The 7323-nt window shown below is 42.5% G+C and overlaps 1 pseudogene; it reads right to left on the reverse strand.

Annotated features, from left to right (window-relative positions):
* Window positions 1-6244: 6244 nt before the first annotated feature.
* Window positions 6245-6362, reverse strand: LOC126293887 (5S ribosomal RNA; annotated as a pseudogene).
* Between the last annotated feature and the right edge of the window lie 961 nt (window positions 6363-7323).

The raw sequence follows: 7323 nt of genomic DNA on the forward strand, positions 1-7323 counted from the left end.
GGGATAGGCTACAACCCTGTCTCATTCCCTTCCCAACCACTGCTGAGTATATTGCCTAATAAAAACCATCCTCGTAAACTCGATGGGAATTTTGTTTCGAAAATAATAACATTATTTGAGGGGTAGGTTCCCGTTGTAGCATTGAAACCACTGCAATCTTCATAGAAAGAGTACTCCCAACAAAGGGTCTTAACAAATGAAGTTTTTTTTGGGGGGGGGGGGATTTCCTCCTTTTGATTTTTCGTCAGTAGGAGGTTGGAGGGGAGGGGGGGGGGGGATCTGGAGAGATGCAACCCGAGTCTGCCATGTTTTGTGGAGAGCCGTGGTCCCGCGCGCTTAGCTGCCATTGCCAGTGAGAAAAAGACGGACAGCACGGGGTGGAAACAGAACACAGACAAAGAGAAAGAGACGCAGCGAGGGAGAGGAAACCGCGGTGGAGGGAAGCGAGGACGGAAAAGCAGCGAGGGCGCAGCGCATTAATAAAAACGTCAATGTTGTCACCAGAGAAATGACCGTCATCTGTTCCCTTCAGGCGGCGCGCAGCCCTGTCAGGCGCCGTGGAGGGGGGAGAGCGCCGCAGCGCCTCTGGCGGCCGCTCCGGCAACTAGCTGCCTCGCCGGCGCAGGACCTTCGCATTTCACGCAATTTGTTATTTTTTTGTGTTTTCCTTTTTTTCTCGTGCTTTTTATTCGCCACGTCAAAATGCGTCCTTATACATATTTTTTTACTTGTTCTGACAGCAGGGACTGCGCTGCAGAAACTGAATACCGTCACACAACTTCAAAGCAGCAACTATAGATAGCGAGTCATTCGTATCACGCCTTATTTACAGTACACGCCCATGACTTGGTGCTCGTTTTATTCTGCCAAGGTTGCATACAGCTTTAAATAGTGGTAAGGTAGAAACATTCGCTTAAGGTCGATCGACATGTTATAAAATGGCTGTGGGATTTTCTGAAGTGGTTCAAATGGCTCTGAGCACAATGGGACTTAACATCTGAGGTCATAAGTCCCCTATTACTTAGCACTACTTAAACCTAACTAACATCACACACATCCATGCCCGAAGCAGGATTCGAACCTGTAACTGTAGCGGTCGCGCGGTTCCAGATTGAAGCGCCTAGAACCACTCGGCCACACCGACCGCCTTCCTGAAGTGCAGCGGAATTTGTAGTGGAAAACATATTTACACAGTACCATAACAACGATTTTTATGTTACGTGTGTCAACGTGCATCTGAATAAATATATTTTTGAAAGATTTCGTGATGTCTTCATCTCCTATTCTCTTCATTTGATGTCGGTCATAGGTTTGTGAGCTATCCAAAACGGAAGCATTGTACATTTGATGCATTAGTATCTTTTAGGCTATGAATTTAACATAGGAGCATGCCATATTCTTCGTCATTTTAAAAAGATTACTACCTACTTTATGGACGATTCTTTAATTGTGTATTGTGGCATATAGTTTAAACAGCTGCATGTAACTGTTATAAAATAAATTAGTAGTTTTTCGCTGTTTTGGGATTACGTTACTTTTGAGCAGTCGGTTCAAATGTCTTATATATAAACGTAATAACGCTAGGTCGATCATAGTACTGTAATGAAATAGTAAAAACCATGAAAATCGAAGAGTAAAACTTTTAATGACCTGCTTCATGGTTCTATGATCATTCACATTACAGTCATATTTATTAATGAATATAGCGACAATCATACATTCTTTCGTTCTATAATGCTATGTCGTAGAAGTGATAAAAAGTTCTCCAGAAATTTTCCATTTCGCAGGTCTTTTTGGTCATTTAAAACTGTAACTGCTCTTTCAGATGGATCTAAGTTTCAGTTTATCCCATTTCTTCCACGATTTTACCTTTCTGTAACTCGTGCAATATATGTAGTGATTCATCAATGGGGAAGATCACCAACGACGAAGCCGGTCACGAAGGGTTTCACTTGAGTCTCACAGTTTTCAGTACTGTTTCGTTGATGTGCTGTCATCAACAAAAACATGTATTTAGCTTCATTAACGAATTTCCGTAAAATTATTATAACTTTCCTGTTGTACGTGTGTTAAAACATTGACCTGACACATAAGAGCTTCGTAATGACTCCTAAAATGTAAAGCGCTACTAATATAGTGAAAACAATTTCTAATTTATTTTATGACAATTACTTGCACTCATAAGAGGAAGGACGTATGTGGCATAATATGCCACTAAAGCATCGTCAAAAATGGTAAGTTGTCCTACTATATCTTGTGATACGACTTGTTCCTATCTTAAATAATTTAATAATAATTTGAATTATTCGTAAGTGACTGTGATGCATCTAATATATAATGCTTTCGTTTTAAATACTTGAAAGAGATCTGATGCCGAAATTGTACTATCGTACAATAAACAAAGAAAATGGCAGCTGAAGGCACGACGAAATCTTTAAAAAATTCATCGCAGCTGCACACTCTATTGCAATGAAGATAATGAATAAATGTAATTTTCTTTATGCTAAACAGAAATAACTGTTTAAATTACACATTATTCCACTATTAGCTCAAATTTCTGCCTTGTGCCATTCTCAAATAGTCGTTGCAGTGGACTGGAGAGCACCCCAATAAGCGTCTAATAGGCTAGAAAGTACGTGGACCGTACAAGAATAAAGTTGATAACATTATATGGGTAATGGTCACATGATGAAGTAAAAATATGCCAATAGTTGTATTACCGAGCGAAGTGGCGCAGTGGTTAGCAGTGGTTAGCATTCAGGAGGACGACGGTTCAATCCCGCGTCCGGGATTTAGGTTTTCCATGATTTCCCTAAATCGCTCCCGGCCAATAGTGGGATGGTTCCTTTGAAAGGGCACGGCCGATTTCCTTCCCCGACGTTCCCTAATCCGATGAGACCGATGATGTCGCAGTTCGGTCTCTTCCCCCGAACAACCAAACCCAGTAGTTGTGTTACGGAAATTACCTTATTCTTTAATGTGGTATGTTTATTATATATTGCTAATTATTGCCCCACTAGTTGATGTAAGTATGCGAAAGTTTAAATTAAAAACATTGAAATATCAGTTTTTCATTCAAAGAGGTTGTAAGATAGTTCGTCTCACACAACTATATTGTTAGTACGTCTATTAACAGTTATGACTTACATTTAATGTAGTCATAAGGTGCACATAATTTAAAGTTCCAGTTACAAAAAGCTGTAGATCGAGAAACACTGTACAGAATGACGTCCAATTTAAACAGTATATTATTGAAGCAGGGGTAACGCCATGGAACCAAAAAGAAAATTAAAGAACATTTCACCAACGTAAATGGAGTCGGCTACAACTGACAAATGAATCCCAATACGATAGCTTTGGTCTGAGTTGCACTTTAGACCGTCCGTAGCGTTCATTGCGCCTGAGTGCAGAAATTCGGCATTCAAGAGTTGTGGCTCTGTTAGTCAGGTAAGCCCATCAACCACGGCAAGTTTGTACCACATCGTATTGGAAAAATCGATTGTTAACTGTCCTGAGGTCAAAAATCGCATAAAAAACAAAATAGGTTTCTAAGTATCCTGATGTCAAAAACCACATAAAAAACAAAATATCAGTTTGAAATTGTCGTGAAAGTGGCGCAAGACATGTTTAGTATGCTGTCCACCGTTTCCTGCCAAAAGCTGAAATCGAGAAACAGCAAGTTCCGCAACAGATCGAAGAGTCTTGTGGGTCACGTTCAGAATACGTGCCTTCAATTCATATACCGGGTGATCAAAAAGTCAGTATATATTTGAAAACTTAATGAACCACGGAACGATGTAGATAGAGAGGTAAAAATTGACACACATTCTCGGAATGACATGGGGTTTTTATTAGAACAAAAAAAAAGCACCCCATATTGCTAGATGCGTGAAAGATCTCTTGCGCGCGTCGTTTGGTGATGATCGTGTGCTCAGCCGCCACTTTCATCACGCTTGGCCTCCCAGGTCCCCAGAACTCAGTCCGCGCGATTATTGGCTTTGGGGTTACCTGAAGTCCCAAGTGTGTCGTGATCGATCGACATCTCTAGGGATGGTGCAAGACAACATCCGACGCCAATGCCTCACCATAACTCCGGACATGCTTTACAGTGCTGTTCACAACATTATTCCTCGACTACAGCTATTGTTGAGGAATGATGGTGGATATATTGAGCATTTCCTGTAAAGAGCATCATCTTTGCTTTGTCTTACTTTGTTATGCTAATTATTGCTATTCTGATCAGATGAAGCGCCATCTGTGGGACATTTTTTGAACGTTTGAATTTTTTTGGTTCTAATAAAACCCCATGTCGTTCCAAGCATGTACCTCTCTATCTACATTATTCGATTTATTCAGTTTTCAAATTAAAACTGACTTTTTGATCACCCGGTACGTTCGTTATTGGAGCACTGCACACATCTTTCAGGTAATCCCACTGTTAGAAGTGACAAGGATTAAGAACAGGTGATACGGACGGCCAGTTGACAGTTCTAGCATTTCCGAAATGCCTCTGCAGCAGCCGTTTCACAGGCTGTGGAATGTGCAGAGGAGCGGTATCTTGCATAAAAATGATCCCACCCACACATCCCAGCTGTTGAAGGGTTGCGGCTACGATGGTGTGCAAAAGGTTCTCGTAGCGTTTACCAGTGACGGTACAGGTAACAGGACCGCCAAGACTCGTCTCCTCGAAAAAATACGGCGCCTCGATAAACGATTCCGTCCAACCGCACCACACAGTCACCTTTGAAGAGTTAAATGGTACCAGTTGATGGGCGTGCAGACTTTTCGCTGCTGTATTCTGCAATTCTGCGTCGTGACATGTCCTTGGAGATGGAAGTGGGTTTCGTCTGTCCACAGAACGTTCCATTACTATTCACTGCCCAGTTTCATGCAAGCAAGAAATTACAGGGATGACGTATGTCTTGCTGGCAGGTCTGCCGGAAGCAACTCCTGAATGTAGGTGATTTAGTGTGGATAGCAATGCAGGATGTTTCGTAGGATTTTACGCACCGTGCTCGCGAGGTGTGTCGGAAATTCGGGCAATTTCCTGGGCATAGCACAGCTGCACACCACTGGCCCACGTCTTGTGGAGTGCTGTGGCCACGTCTCCGACTGACGCCGAATCAACTGCTTTCTTCCTCCTGGTGCACTGCAATGCAGAAGAACCTTTTAGAATTCTGGAATCGCTTTCTTCAGACGCTTAGCAGAAAGGGGCCAATGTCAGTTATCGTACCCTTGAATGTCCCGAAACTTCTGCAGGGCTGCTGGAGCACAATCGCCGTTCTTGTAAAAGAGCTTCACCAGCAGTGTGCGATCCTTCATGTAGATATCGGTGTTGACAGTCTCGAACGCAAACTGACGAGCAGCCGTCTGCCATGGCTACGGTCGCAGGTTCGAATCCTGCCTCGCGCATGGGTGTGTGTGGTGTCCTTAGAACTGCTTAAACCTAACTAACCTAAGTTCTAGGGGACTGATGACCTAAGACGTAAAGTCCCATAGTGCTCAGAGCCATTTAGAGCCCGTCTGACACGCTTCTGTTGATATGCATATTCTCACACTCACAGCACCATCTGTAGTCAAATGCTCATCAAATATTTTCTGTTCCATGACTTTCCCCCCTCCCCCCCCCCCCCCCCCCCCTCCCAGCGTCAATAATATGCTCTTCACATTTGACATCATTTCTCTTTCTATAGCATTTTGAAACTGGAACTTTAACCTTGGATACTCTGTATATAGCAGTTATGACTTGAAAACGACATTAAGTCATACAGTGGGACAGCAAATAATTCAGTGTTTTTGGCGATTCAATGTCGTCATTTGAGCAGTCCTACAGAGCCGAGGGGCCTAATGTAAATTAATAAATACTGTGGAAAATTGTGCTTGCAATTTGTGCGCTGTGTTGAAAAGATTTCCAAGTGGTGTAAGCAAAAAGAGGCTTAAATAAGACATCAGGACGTATTTACTGCCACTTATGATGCCTCAATAGGCTATGACGAAAAAGCATGTGACTAAAAGAAAGTTGCAGGTAGATAGGCGGACATTACATAAAAATCATTACTATAATGCTAAAACTAAACTATTCCCCCTCCCCCCCGAACAGGCAATGAAGGCCCAACGGTACCGACCGGCCGCCGTGTCATCCTCAACCGCTCTCCCGGCCGCATGCCAGTTTCCGAGACGGCGTCGCTACTTCTCAATCTGGTAGCTCCTCAGTTTGCCTCACAACGGCTGAGTGCACCCCGCATGCCAACAGCGCTCGGCAGACCGAATGGTCACCCATCCAAGTGCTAGCCCAGCCCGACAGCGCTTAACTTCGGTTATCTGACGGGAACCTGTGTTACCACTGCGGCAAGGCCGTTGGCACTATAATGCTACTTGCAATATAAATAGACAAAGCAATGTGTTATTTTAATGCACGTTCACAGGCGTATTGTAAGAGTTCAAATGTACGCTACTTCAGATACGTACCTTAAACGTCAAAATTTAGTATCTTACAGAATAGAGCGGTAGGTTGTGAGAGGGGAAAGATATTATAACCAAATGTCATACACGATTAATAGCCGTGACTGTCATGAATACACAAACAGCTTAAAACTCAATACACAGAAACATATTTTTTCTGAACACTGCTATCGCATTAAGTCCAGTATGAGGTATAGATTCATTTCTTCAATACTTCTATTGCCGGTGCAGAATTCCCACTATGAAAAAGTTATGTGTTCTATTCCTGAAAACGCAGATGACAGAGGGTGAGAGAAGAGGAAAAGAAATAGGTGTCACATAAGAAAAATCTTCCAAAAAATAGTCCTCGGTGTTTCGTCTAGCATTTTCTGTTTTTGTTACAAGGTGCGCCAGATCGCATTAGCAGTGATTGATTCCGTTCACCGACGTCTCTATAACTGTATTTACAATGTTACGTTGCTTAGAAATCAACTATACTGCGAAATATTTTTTTAAATAGACTGTCTTTGTGGTCTTCAGTCCAGAGAATGGTTTGATGCATCTCTCCATGCTACTCTGTCCTGTGCAAGCTTATTCATCTCTCAGTACCTACTACAACCTACGTAGTTCTGAATCTGTTTAGCGTATTCATCTCTTGGTCTCCCTCTACGATTTTTACTCTCCACGCTGCCCTCCATACTAAAATGGTGATTCCTTATGCCTCAGATTATGTCCTACCAAGCGATCCCTTCTTCTAGTCAAGTTGTGCCACAAATTTTTCTATTCAAAACCTCCTCATTACTTATGTGATCTACCCATCTAATATTCAGCATTCTTATGTAGCACCACGTTTCGAAAGCTTCTATTCTCTTCTTCTCTTAG

The sequence above is a fragment of the Schistocerca gregaria genome, chromosome 10 (genome assembly GCF_023897955.1).
Source record: "Schistocerca gregaria isolate iqSchGreg1 chromosome 10, iqSchGreg1.2, whole genome shotgun sequence".
NCBI classification, from domain to species: domain Eukaryota; kingdom Metazoa; phylum Arthropoda; class Insecta; order Orthoptera; family Acrididae; genus Schistocerca; species Schistocerca gregaria.